The sequence below is a fragment of the Rhipicephalus microplus genome, chromosome 1 (assembly GCF_043290135.1).
Source record: "Rhipicephalus microplus isolate Deutch F79 chromosome 1, USDA_Rmic, whole genome shotgun sequence".
Lineage (NCBI taxonomy): Eukaryota > Metazoa > Arthropoda > Arachnida > Ixodida > Ixodidae > Rhipicephalus > Rhipicephalus microplus.
Window position 1 is genome coordinate 61463304 of NC_134700.1, and position 14218 is coordinate 61477521.

Sequence of the window (14218 nt, forward strand, 5' to 3'; positions counted from 1 at the left end):
CTCTGTAATTTCACACCTTTCGTTTTTATATATATTAGGGTTTAGCCAGAGACCAATTTCAGCTTTAAAAATAATCGTGAGTTGCTAGCACTATCGCATATTCATCACGAAATTTTTAATGGTCGTGTGAAAATTAACGGCACCCTGCACATGAATACGTGGGCCCGTTGTCGCGCCAGACCAGAACATTCCATGATGAGGAAGAGATTAATTTCTAAGACACGTGAGTCGCGGCCTTGTAGCGACGCGAAATGCGACAAGTCAACGCAAAAGTGCCAGCGAATCACTATTTGATTGCGTACGGTGTTTTTGCTTGCCTGTTTCTTTCAGTTTGTATTGAAGAGAGAGATAGAGAAACGAAGAAGAAGGACAGGGAGGTTCACCAAGCTTGACTCTGCTGTACACAAAAAAACCGCAATGTTCACCCTTCCTGTCACTGTATAGGGGGTATCTACTGAGCCTTGATTTGCAAGGAGGCAACACTATCGCCTTGTCATTTCGAAGGTCTGGTTGTACGCGCGTCCTGCAGGACGTGCTTCGGCGTGCAGCAGGTGTTCCGGAAGCCTCCAGACATCTAAGTTGCCGTATTATTTGCGCATGCGACGAGTGCACAAACCTAAAAAATGACGACAATGACGCTAGAGATGCTCGCCCATGATGCCAAGTGCATACTATATCATCATCATCATAACCCTGACTACGCCTACTGCAGGGCAAAGGCCTCTCCGTGATCTTCCAATCAACCTGGTCTTGTGGTTTCTGTTTGCCACATTGTACCGACGAACTTTTTAATCTTATCGCCCCACGAAACTATCTGTCTCCCCTTCAAGTGTTTCCATTCTTTGGGAATACTGTCAGTTACAGTCAATAACGAGCGGTTATCCTGTAAGTGCTACGTGCCTGTGCGATGTCATTTTCTTTTTATCGGGATTTTAACTCTATTCTGATATCCGTAACATTAGTTTGTTCCCTGGCCCACTCTGCGCGCTATTTGTCTCTTAAGGTTAAACCTATGATATTCCTTTCCTTCGCTGTCTGCGTCGTCCTCAACTGGAACTGAACCCCCTCTGCCTCTTTGCAATCTTCCAGGCTTCTGCTCCAAAGGTTAGTACCGGCAAAATGCAGCTGTTATATACCTGCCTCTTGAGGGTTAGACGCAGATTACCATTCATAGTTTGAGAATACTTGCCGAGTGTGATCCATCCCACCCGTATTCTTTTGGTTATTTTACCATCACTGTTCTGCTCCTGGGTTACTTTCTGTCCAAAGTAGACATAATCTTTTACAACTTCCACCGTATCTCCACCTCTCACAAAGAGCTGTTTTCTGTCGAGACTGTTGCACATTACCTTAGTTTTGCGCATATTGCTACCTGCATGTGACGGGTTGCGAGCAAAAGCAGCTGTAACCTTCACAAAAAAGAAGATCGCGTGCTTCTTTCACACCTGATAGCAAGCCATGACGAACGCACTTTTTGACAGCTGGCTAAATCTTGATTATTTCAAAGACTCCTTCACTTCTGAAGTCTCGTGACAAACGGGTGGAGGTGCTGGATAGCCCTCACGCATGTTGCAGACCCCTCCAGGGAGTCGCCCTACTAGTCCAGTCTCAGTTACCACCCCCGTGCATCGTGGCAGCCGCTGAATTAGGGGATTGCCTTCGGCATTTTATAATACTAATCTCACCACTTTTTCGACAGGTATGACGAGTGCTCCACTTTAAACAGCTTTTACCGACACGGGAACTACGATGCCGAACCGGTATACGTTGGGGAATCCTCAGGTCCTGACGACGTCGAATGGCAAGAAGCGCGAAAATGTCGAAGACTGGATGGGCGATTTCGAGCGCCCATCCAGTCACAACTGGAACTAATGACGGTCTACGAGAACTCATTCGTTCTTTGGTGCACGAAGAGTTGCGGAAGGCCAGCGTGACGCCTCCTTCTACGTCTGGCTCAATTGCAGTGGTTATGGGAGAGGAGCTGCACCAGGCATTAAGGGGCCCCTCGCCTCCTAACAGCTCATTGCCAGCCCCCTACTAATACCACTGTGACACCGCCTCGTACCCGGAAGCCTTAAAGTAGCCTGCGGCCTCTCCGACGCTCCTCGTTGGCACTCCGCTTACCGTGTCGACGACAGGTATACGTCACCACCCTTTGTCCGTGCTGCTCCAGTCAGCCTTCACTCGCAGCAGCTAGTCCATTACATCGATGACAAGTGCTCGTCCCCTCTAAAGTAAGATCTTTGGCGAACAACTGACCACAGGCCTCTTTGCTTTCACTGCGGTGAAGCGGATCACTTGTACCTCCAGTGTCAATCCCACCAACTTGCGCTTCGCGGCTTTCTGCATTCAGATCCAAGGATATAACTTCATCGCAAGCTTCCTCCTCCTGCGCAAGTGCTCCCGTAAAGTTGTTCTTGGAGTTGACATTCAGAAAGAATATGGCGCTATTATTGACCTGCAAGAGCGTCGTTTCGCATTTTTAGCTGACCGAGCAATCGATGTACAGACGAACGGCATCTCGACGTACTTCGTGCTTCTGCTGACAGCGTCACGCTTCCCTCTTGAGCTGCAATTTTGGCGATGGCGAAGCCGAAAATGAAAGGAACTTGGAGCACCTAATGAAACAAGACATTTGTATAGCCAGAAGTGCCATAGAGCTTCGTGGTGGCGAATTGCATTTGCTTGTTACCAACTTCGACAAGCATCGACACTTCTTTCACAGCACTCTGATCGCTTTTACCAACGAAATGGAAGAGGTTCGCAACTGTTTTCAACTGGAGGACGCCGACACCACAAACACGGCACTCGGTCATATTGCCATCAACCCTGCGCTTTCGATCGATAGCCAGAATGCGCTGGGCGAGCTCTTGTTCAAACTGCTTTGTAAGTTCCTCAATGGTGTGCCAGCCATTCATCACTCAGCACACGATAATGACGTAAACTACGCACGCCTGACCAATCAGCATCTCTACCGCGCGTCGACAAATGAACGCGAAGCAATACGTACGCAAGCCCGAGAGATGCTTGACGATGGTGTGATGAAGCCATCCAACAGTCCGTGGTCAACTCCTGCCATCCTTTTCAAAAAGAAAGACGGAACACTTTGGTTTTTCGTCGACTACCAGAAGTTTATTATTGTGACCAAAAAGAACGTGTAGCCGCTGCCGCGTATCGACGACTCGTTAAATAGACTTCGCCATACACAATAATTCTATATTCTGGATCTGAAAGTGGGTACTGGCAAATCGAGGTAGATGAGTGAGACCGCGAGAAAACAGCCTTCGTGACTCTAGATGGCCTCTAGCAGTTTCGAGGGCTTCTGTTTGGCTTGCGTTTAGCGCCGGTAACCTTCCAGCGAATGATGGGCGCTGTCGTCACAGGGCTGAAGTGGAAGTGTACCTTGATGAAATGGGGGTCTTTTCTGCCACGTTCGAGCAACATCTCTGTCATTTGAGCAGTGCGCTGGAGGTTATCCCATTGGCAAACCTCACACTAAAGCCATGGAAGTGCAACTTTGGTTATGAGGCACTCAAATTTCTTTGACTTTAGTAGTTAGCACCGAAGGGGTCCTTTCCAATCCAGACAAGCTTGCCGCTGTTGCCAAATTACCAGTTCCTGTAGATAAGAAGGCCGTCTGGCGCTTTCCGAGTTAGTGCACTTATCATCGAAGGTTCATTCGCTGCTTTTCTCCTATAGCTCATCCCCTGACTCACCTTACAAAGGACGACACACTACTTGTGTGGCAAAACGAGCAACACGGAGAGTTTGCTGAACGGCGACAGCGCATGCAATAAGCGCCCGTTCTTGCTCATATCGACAATGACGCTGACACGGAGGAGCATGCCGACGCTAGTAACATTTCTCTTGGTGCCGTGTTCATTCAGCGTCAAGATGGCGTAGAAGGAGTCATAGCCTACTCCAGGCGCTTCCCATCCCGTGCCGAGGCTAATTATTCCACTTCAGAGAAAACATACCTCGCACTTGTGCGGGCAATCACCAATTTTTGCCCTTACCTTCGTGGTCGTGCCTTTAAGATAGTGACGAACCACCATACCCTCTGTTGGTTAACAAACACGCGTGACTATTCGGGACGACTACCATGGTTGAGCTTGCGACTGCAGGATTTGGACGTCACCATCGTTTACAAGTCCAGCCGTAAACATGAAGACACTGAAACACTGTCACGCGCACCCCTTCGCCACTTCTATCATGGAGCAGAGGATGAGAAAGGCTTCCTAGGAGCCTTTAGCTCGTCAGACTTGAGCAGACGACAGCACGACGACGAAGAAATTCGACCAATAATCGATCATTTAGAGGACCATGACACAACTATAACACGCCATTTCTGCTGCTCGTTAACGCCATTTTGCCTGCGAGACAGTGTGCTATACAGCGAGAACGTCCCTTCGAACGACCATGCTTACCTCCTGATGGTTCCTCGGGATAGCGAGATGACATCCTTTTTGCTTGGCATGACGAGCCCCCGTGTGGCCACCTAGGCTTCAGCGAACACTGGTAAGAGTGAGCGAGAAGTACTATTGGCTCGGTCTTTCGGCAAGCGTCAAACAATACGCCGAAGGTTGTCGTGAAGCAAGCTCCGAAAGCAACTATCTGTTAAGCCACCTGACTTACTTCAGCCAATGGAAACACCTTGTACGCCGTTCGACCAAGTCGGCATGGACATTCTCGGACCATTTCCCCTGCCGACTTGCGGCAACAAATGAGTGATCATAGCCACCAACTATTTAACACACTAGGCTGAGACACAAGCGATCCCACGAGCCACGGCCTCTGAGGTTGCACAATTTTTCATGCGCCACATTGTGTGCGTCACGGTGCACCTTCTAGCGTGAAAACGCACAGACGCACAGCATTGATGGCACAGCTTATGGACGAAGTTTTTGAACTAAGCAACATTAGGCATCGAAAGACAACCGCGTACCATCCGCAAGCGAATAGGCTTACCAAGTGGTTGAATAAGACGCTTGCCGACATGGTCGCAATGTACATTAACGTAAAGCACAGAACATGGGACAGGATGTTGCTTTACGCGACCTTCGCGTATTACATCACCATGCAAGAAATCACGCGATTCACGCCATTTCGGCTTCTCTACGGCCGCGAAGTGCAGTTCATGCTCGACTCCATGCTACAGTATCAAGACAACGATGAGGTGGCAACTGACACCGAAGAATTTGCTGAGCATACCGAAAAATCCCGCTCGCACGACTGCACATTGGCCAGCAGATGCAGGCACACGCACGCCGCTATGACACCCCCGCCACAGCGATGCGGTCTACAACCCCGGATACCAAGTTATTGTGTCGACGCCCGTTGACCACCTAGGCCTAATGAAAATTTACTAGGCCGGTACTTCGGGCCGTACAAAGTGCTACGCCACGTCAGTGATGGGAACTACGAAGTGGTCACGGACACCACACCGCAGGCGTTGACCAGGACATGACCAGGCCCGGACGTAGGGCTTGTTGTCCGCCTGAAATCATTTTTTGCGCGTCCGTACCTTTTTTTCATCATTGAATGTTATTTGTGTTTTTATTTTTTTTTGAACTTGCGTGTTAGTTTATTGACTTTTTTTGCTTATTGCCACGCTCTGTTTTTTCTACTTTTCTATATTCTGAGTTTTCTATTGTCTCTTTTTATTAAAGCATCGGGGTGATGCAAAGTCTTTTTTCTCTCATGTTATTTTTGTGATTTCATCTTTTTTCAAAAGGGGGGATATTGCCGCCTGCATTTAATGGTTGAGAGCAAGAGTTGCGCTCGCTTTGAAAAAAAAAGAAAGAAGATTGCTTGCTTCTTCTTCGCTCGAGAACCAGACGCGACAGACGCGTTTTTTAAGTGATGGCTACATCTTGGTTATTTAAAGATCCTTGCACTTCTGAAGTCTCGTGACAATAAGCATTGTCAGATGTACTCCTCTGCTTTCTGTGTCCTTGGTTTAATAATCATGAGCTGTAATTTCTCCCCTCATTTACTCGTCAACAAAATGTCATCAGCTGCCCCGCCGCGGTGGTCTAGTGGCTAAGGTACTCGGCTGCTGACCCGCAGGGCGCGGGTTCGAATCCCGACTGCGGCGGCTGCATTTCCGATAGAGGCGGAAATGTTGTAGGCACGTGTGCTCAGATTTGGGTGCACGTTAAAGAACCCCAGGTGGTCTAAATTTTCGGAGCCCTCCACTACGGCGTCTCTCATAATCATATAGTGGTTTTGGGATGTTAAACCCCACATATCAATCAAAATGTCATCAGCAAATTGCACAATACTAACATACTCTTCATTAACTTTTTCTAATCTAGAGTACTGAAAACCTCTTGTAAACGCGTGATGATTCGCATTGGTGATACCGTGTCTTCCGGCTTTACGCACTTGTTTCTTAGGATTCTGTAGATTCTGTAGCTTTCTTTGTGTACAACTACGGTGGCTGTGAATCCACTGTCGATTTGAGTCAATTTATTTATGTAAGGTTGGCTGAGGTACTAGAGACGAGATGGTAGCTATGAGCCCGTGCCGAGGTCACAGCTTTATTTGGGACACGAGCGTAGGCGGAGTCGCAGCTGTAGCGTCCAGCCAGTCCAGAAACTAGGCCGTTCTAAAATTTCTTGTGGCTCGCGCATCACGAGCCACGCGGCTCACTTCTTTAGGGCGGCAGCTGGCAAAGACTGGCGTGGCGCTACATAACCCCCCCCCCCTTAGCGCTTTGCGCGATTTCAAAAGGATATACAGAAGAAAGAAAAAGCAAGGTAGAGCGAGACTATGTACCTGGATGGCAGACATAGAGTTCGTAAAAACGTACGAGTGGTGATCTTGAATGACATAGGGTCTGTGTCGTAGCTCCGGTGGTTGGCACTGAGAGCAGCGTAATGGACGAGGTTGCGAGGGATGGACACTGCTAGCAGATGCGAAGCTGGTCATTGGTTTGGGTGAGCAATGACAGTCGCGTGCCCACGCCTGCGTCGTGGGCACGCGACTTTGGCGTTGCATGGTATCCATGCATGGTATCCATGGCACGTTGCATGGCTTCTACGGGGAAGGCATGAGGACACAAGCCGACATCGGCTGGAATGTGTCGTAGAAATTTTCCCACGCCGCGTACCGTAGGGGGTGAGCTACAAACCACATGGCAGGGCGGCTTTGGAAATGTGGCATTGATGATGCTGGTACTGCGCACGATGTCGTAGGCGCAATTGCAACAGGTGATGTGTGGAACACCGATACCGGTCTGCCTTTCGCATTTGACAACGTGTCAGGGGGTGTTATCGCCATACTTGCGCCTTCTTGCCGGTAATGCCCGCATTCTGGAGTACTTCGGAAGGGCAGATAAAAAGCTGCCCCTGTGCTTGACTCTGGCTACAATGACGTCGCCGTCTTTGAGGCACACCCGGGAGACATGCGAGTCCGTGGTCGGGTGTCGGCGTATTTGGAGTCGGGGCGCGTGCATTTTCGAGACCGTTAGGGAGGATGGTGCGCAGGGGCAGTGCCGGCTCTGCAGTAGGACTGGGTCTTGAACCAGTGTTAGTGGTATTCGCTCAATTGTCCGGTGACGAGCAGCACGTGCGCAGGTAGCATGCTCATTATTGACTGCTTGCGTGGCTGTCGTAGCATGCGCGCGCAGTTGATATTCTGGCTGGCCAGGGGCGTTGTAAGCGTTAGTCGCCGTCCTAGTGGAACGCTCGACGGTTGTGCCCCAGAAGTCATCAGACGGATCAGCTGGCTGGTCTGTCATCGGCAAATCGGAAATTGGTGCAGCAGCACAGAACTCTGTGATTCGTCCAATGGTGTGTGAAGCTGTAAGCGGCGTCAAATCAGCCACGGAAAGGGGTGCAACTGCTGGCAAAGCCAAGACCTAGGAGACACGAACCAGAGACACCAAGGTAGCGGGACTTTAGGTAGACGGGCCGCGTGAAGCGGCATGGTGAACTCCGTCACATGCATAGCCATGGGTTGATGTCAGCGCGTTAGTCTGGACTGACCGTGGTGCGGGAAGCTTACATGAAGAAGAGCCAAGCATCGTGGTGTCGCTTTTGGGAAGGCGATGTTCAGTGCCATAATACTGGAGCACGGCGTCGCGCAGATGATGGCAAGGACAAGAACTCTATACGAAGTATGTGAGGTAGCATTTGAGGTCCCCCGGAGGATGGTAATCCGGTACCTCAAACATGAATGCTTGGAGCCAGATGCCGTTGAGCTCCATGACTGCTTCGAACTCTTGGAACCATGACTCAATGCAGGAGGTCCGAAACGGAGGTATAGGTGGTCGGAGTAAGGCTGCAAGGATTGAGCTGGCTGAAACGCGGCCGCGAAGTCTACAGGTAGCGGTGCCACGCTGGTCGCTTGTCCGTACGTTCGGGTCACCAAATTATGAGGTACGAGAGACGAGATGGTGGCGATGAACCCATGCTGAGGCTACAACTTTATTTGTGACGCGAGCATGGGCTGAGTCGCAGCTGCAGCGTTCAGCCTGGCCAAGAGCTAGGCCATTGTGAAATTTCTCATCGCTGGCGCATCACGTGCCACGTGGCTCACTTCTTCTTTATGGCAGCAGCTGGCCAAGACTGGCGTGGCGCTACAGGTTCTTCGATGCCCTGATTTCGTGTGCCTACGTCACTGCTGAAGTACCAAACGAGTTAAACTACTCACTTTTGTTCATAATATTTACACTACGGTTTGGTGTAATATCTTCTCCTATAGTTTCCTTGGCATTATTGTCTCCTAGATCTCATTACCATCGTGTAAAACGCGGAAATACGAGCCTTTAATTGTCCACTTCTTTCCTTAATTCATTACGAGGGTCTCGTACTGGCAGACGTGGTACCTTTAGGTTGTATACAAAGGACTATTGGTCAGCTGCCCACTCGTAATAAGTTCACGTGGCGCGTTGCGACAACCAGGCTCAAAAGAGTGTGCCACACTCGCCGTAATGGCTACTGGTGGTGCTGACTGACACTCACACGTTTAAATTTACATATAAACCCAATAACGTGGCTGAGAGGACAGCTGCCGTGGTAGCTCAGTGGTAGAGCATCGAATGCGTAATTCGAAGGTCGCAGGTTTGGTTCGCCCCCCCGTCAAGTTATCTTTTCACCCACTTATCTTATTTCATATTGTTACAGTTGAATTAAAGGATAGGTGGATTTATTTACAGGGTGAGGATGAAGTTCGGTAGTCGCGATAAAGATGGAGTCCTCAGGCCGCACCAGGCAACTTCGTCTTCCTCTTCTACTTACCAGGAACATACTACAGCCCGGCTCATACCGTAGCAATCCCCGGTTCACAGACGAAGCCCGCTGGGCGAGTTTATGTCACTGGAGGGATGAAACTTCTTGAGGCGAGCCACGTGCACCAACTGCGTTCGATTTGACCGACGAAAAGGTGTCGTCAAGCGTGCCACAACGTACGTCAAGCCAGTCAAGCAATCTAAAATGACGTAGGAGCCTGTGTACTGTGGTGAAAACTTCTGGCATAAACCAGGTTTTCATTAGGGGGTCCACAACCACACGAATTCACCTTTTCGGAATGAAATGACAACATGGCGTTGATCGTATCGTTGCTTAGAGCGATCCTGTGATGCCAGTGTGCGCAAGCGAGCAATTTGGTGGGCTTCTTCAGCCCGACACAATGTTTCGGCCACGGACTCATGGGTATGGTGCTTAAATGGGAGGATTGTATCAAGGGAGCTGCGTGGTGATCGAGCGTAGAGCAGGGAGAAGGGCGTGAAGTCTGTGGTCTCGTGCTTCGTTGTATTGTATGCAGAAGTAATAAACGGTGAGATCTCATCCTAGTTTTTGTGATTGGACGCAACGTATATTGCAAGCATGTCAGTAAGAGTTCGATTCGATTGGTACGTGCTACAAGACCATTCGTCTGGGGATGGTATGGTGTCGAATGTCTGAACTGTAAAGTGCAGTGGCGAAGCAATCTTCCAAAGCGTCAGCGATGAATTGGTGACCATGGTCACTGATGATTACTTGAGGGGAACCATGGCGAAGAACAACGGAGCGTAAAAAAAAGGCAGCGACGCCATCGGCTGTAGAAGATGGTATCGCAGCGTTTTCGGCGTATCTAGTAAGGTGGTCGACGCACACTATTATCCAGTGGTTGTTTTTCGAAGATCGTGAAAACAGGCTCAATAGGTTGATGTCCACTTGCTCGAAAGGCGTAGTAGGCGGTTCTACGGGATGAAGAAGGACGTGCGGTGCACTGGTAGGTCGTTTGTGGCGCTGGCGATTCTCGCAGCTTGAGACGCATTGTTTCGTAAAATCTCATATTCGGGGCCACTAAAAACGCTGCTGCACTCGATGCAGGGTGAAAATGAACCCAAGGTGTCCTGACGTTGGATCATCGTGCATAGTATGGGGAACGTCGCATCGAAGACTTTGGGGTACAACCAGTAATAACGTGCGCCGGTTGCTGAGTAATTCGTTTTGCACGACATTTCATCACGAATACGAAAGCGACCACTGCCTTTGAGATTCCGAGCGTCAGCGAACAAAGGGTCTAAAGATAAATCATTCAATTGTTCTCGTTTGAACATATTGGCGTCAGGAAATGTGTGAGAGACCGCAGCAAAACAGATGTCAAGGGTATCTGCACTGTCCTCCGTCGTGGTCATAGGTAGGCGAGAAAGGATATCAGCGTCCGAATGACGTCGTCCACTTCTGTACGAAATGCTGAAGTCAAATTCTTGAAGGCGTAAAGCCCATCGAGCAAGGCGGCCAGAAGGGTTTCGGAGGGTAACAAGCCAACATAATGAATGATGGTCTGTCACAACCGTGAATGGACGACCGTAGAGGTAACATCAAAACTTATGAATTGCGAATACAGCCGCTAAACATTCTTGTTCTGTCACCTCATAATTCATTTTTGCCTTGCTTAGAGATCGACTCGTATAAGCAACAACATGCTCTGCATTATCATGGCGCTAAACAAGCACACCTCCGACGCCAATTTCACTTGCGTCACTGTGCACTTCTGTAGGAGCAGAAGGATCAAAATGACGAAGAATAGGCTCAGATGTTAGTAGAAATTTCAGTTCAGAAAATATGGCATCACAATCAGCTGTCCATTCGAATGGGCTGTCTTTTCGCAACAAGCTCGTCAGTGGGTGTACTACGTCTGCGAATTGGGGCACAAAGCGGCGAAAGTAGGAACATAGGCCCAAGAAGCTGCGAAGTTTCTTCAGTGTCTGGAATGGTTTGAATGTGCCGACTGCTTCGATTTGGCGGGGATCCGGCCTGACACCATCTTTGTCAACTAGGTTACCGAGGGCTAAAGCTTGTCGTTCACCAAACCGGCACTTCTTAGAGCTCAAAATCAAGACAGTCTTTCCGACACAGTCTAAAACAAGGCTTAAACGGACGTTGTGCACTTCGAAGGTACGCCCAAAAATGACGACTTCATCCAGGTAGCATAAGCACACCTCCCATTTAGGACTACGAAGGACAGAGTCCATAAACCTTTCAAAAGTTGCGGGGGCGTTGCAAAGCCCAAACGGCATCACATTGAATTGGTACAGTCCATCAGGCGTCACGAATGCGGTCTTTTCCTTGTCTGAAGGGTGCAAAGGTATCTGCCACTATCCTGTAGGTCTATTGAAGAAAAGTACGAAGCCAAGTGTAAGCAGTCAATAACATCGTCAATCCTAGGCCGCGGATATACATCTTTTTTGGTCACGGCATTGAGTCATCTGTAATCAACGCCGAACCGCCAGGCACCATCTTTCTTCTTAACCAAGATGTCTGGTGCTGCCCACGGGCTACACGACTCTTCAATAATACCCTTCTTCAGCGTTTCCTGAACCTGGTCGGCAATGACTTTTCGTTCCGATGACGACACTTGGTAAGGCTTTTGTCGGATCGGATGGGCAGTGCTGGTGTCAATCCTATGGTGAGCGCGAGAACATGGTAAAGATAATGACTTCTCCTCTTGGCAAAATCAAACGGAGAAGCATGTCGCCTCAACAGATGGCGTAACGTCTGCTGCTCGTGTGACCGCAAAGTGGCGCTAATCTTGCCTAGGATCTGCGACTTGTAAGAGCAACTGAACTTGCCAGAGACTGTACCTTTCTCCCTTTCAAAGTTGTTAACGACCGCAACAGAACCTTCACTGAAATCATCAAAGACGCCAAGCTTCATTCCTCGAGGGAGCACAACCGGCATTGGTGAACAGTTCAGTGCCCACAGAAAGGTTGCTCCTTCATCAACAGATACCAAACAACGAGGGACGAGTATGCCTTTCTTAGCACATTGAACGATGGCAGGTTCAACGATGGCGTCAAAAGATGTGGCAGATTCTAAGGCGAACACCCCAACTGACCTCATTGACCATGGCGGCACTGTCAGCTCATCGGAAACAATCAGAGCGTCCTTCGCGGCCTGCGGCGCCTCATAGACGAGGGCAGGAACAATGTCACCGCTAACGGAAAGTTCACCGCTTCTACTGTCTACGAAAGCGCCACATCCTTGGAGAAAGTCAAGACCGAGAATCACATCGCGGGTACAATGTTGCAGCACAAGAAACTCTTTTAGAAACACCTTTCCAGCCAATAAGACATTGACGGCACAAACTCCAACAGGATGAAGTTCTTCCCAACCAACACCACGAAACCTTGTTGATTCGCCCCAAGAAATCATAACTTTGTGGCCAATGCGACTTTTGACAGAAAGACTCATAATTGATATCGTAGCACCAGTGTCCATCAAAGCACTTGTACAAAAGCCATCTATTTTCACACGTATCTTGTTCTTGGACATTAAAACTGGCGGAGGCATCTGAGGCAAATCCTGTTGTGCGACTTCACCTCCATCGGTTGCGCTGGCTAGTTTCACGGTGGTGGCGGTGATGACAGGCGTCGTCCCGGCGAAGGGGAACGATGCAGTCGGCCAGATGGAGGCGTCAAACTACGGTCCGAAGCAGGAGAACTACCACGGTGATTTCCCTGCAGTGAGGTACTCCTGGAATAGGCGGGCCAATGACCGTTGTTGTGACCAGTGCCCGCTGGCGGAAACTCTGACGGGGAACGATATCAGGATGTCGGCTCTCTCTGTCAACGACAGAATCGAGCTATATGCCGGCGATACCGCAAAGGTAGCTCACAGGAGCTTGGCGGTATGCATTGTATTCCTGGAAGGCATTGCGCGGACGTGGTTGTGGTACGGGTACATCTTCGTTAGGGTCGTAATAGGTGTTGGCTGGCTGATGGGGGTAACTGAAGCGGTCTTCGTACCTCGGCACCGGGTAGTTATTGCGCTGTGACCTCGGTGGTGAGGGTGGCCTGTAGTTCCAGTCATCGTTGCCTGCTACGGCAATTGACACGGAAGGGCGAGAGGGAGGCGGTGCGGGTGTAGTTTCGTACGGCGTCGGAGAGCGTGTCGAGTGAGCTCTTCTCGAACGATCTGGCGTATCGTCGACGAGAGATCAAGCCGCGTGTATTTGTCAACACTTGCCACGGTGGTTACATTCGGTAGGCGACCGAACTTGGGGGTGATACGTTACATCTTCAGGGTTTCGAATGTGCGACAGTGGCTTATGACGCCGGTTACTCTAGCAAGGCTGTCTTTGCTTATGAGGAACTCATACACATCTTCGGCAATGCCCTTCAGCAGGTGGCCAACTTTGTCTTCCTCTGACATATAAGGGTTGACTATCTTGCAGAGCTTCAAGATTGCCTCGACATAGGTCGTGCACGTCTCTCCTGGGATCTGAGCTCTCTGAAGTAACGTTTGTTCCGCCTGCTTTCTCTTTGCTACGGAGGCTCTAAAGCACGCTCTTATTTCGGAAACGAAGCGATCCCATGACGTGAGGGCATCTTCGTGGTTCTCGTACCACACGAGTTCTGTGTCCGTTAAGAAAAATACTACATTGGTCAGCTGGGTCGCCGCGTCCCACTGATAGTATTTGCTAACCCGTTTGTAGAGTGTGAGCCAGGCATCCACGTCCTCGCCAGATTCGCCACCAAATGTGCGAGGCACTATGAGATCGTGACGCAACCAGAGACCAGCCGCACGCGAACCTGGTACTAGCAGTGCTGCTGGAACTGGTAGAAAGTCTGCAGCCGGGGTGATCAGGTTTCCTTCTTCGCCGTGAGACATCTCCGCTGCCAGTGGTAACGGGGGCAGTCCAGCAAGGCGGCGGCTTCGTCGTAGTTCAGGCGCTTGAAGCGACGTGTTGCTTGGTTGATCACCCAGCACCTCCATCACAA

General features: G+C 49.8%; 1 protein-coding gene across 1 annotated transcript in view; it reads left to right on the forward strand.

Moving 5' to 3' along the window:
• Positions 1 to 14218, forward strand: part of LOC119178005 (uncharacterized) — a 324881-nt gene that overhangs the window by 81672 nt on the left and 228991 nt on the right. The gene's annotated exons all lie outside the window — the stretch shown is intronic.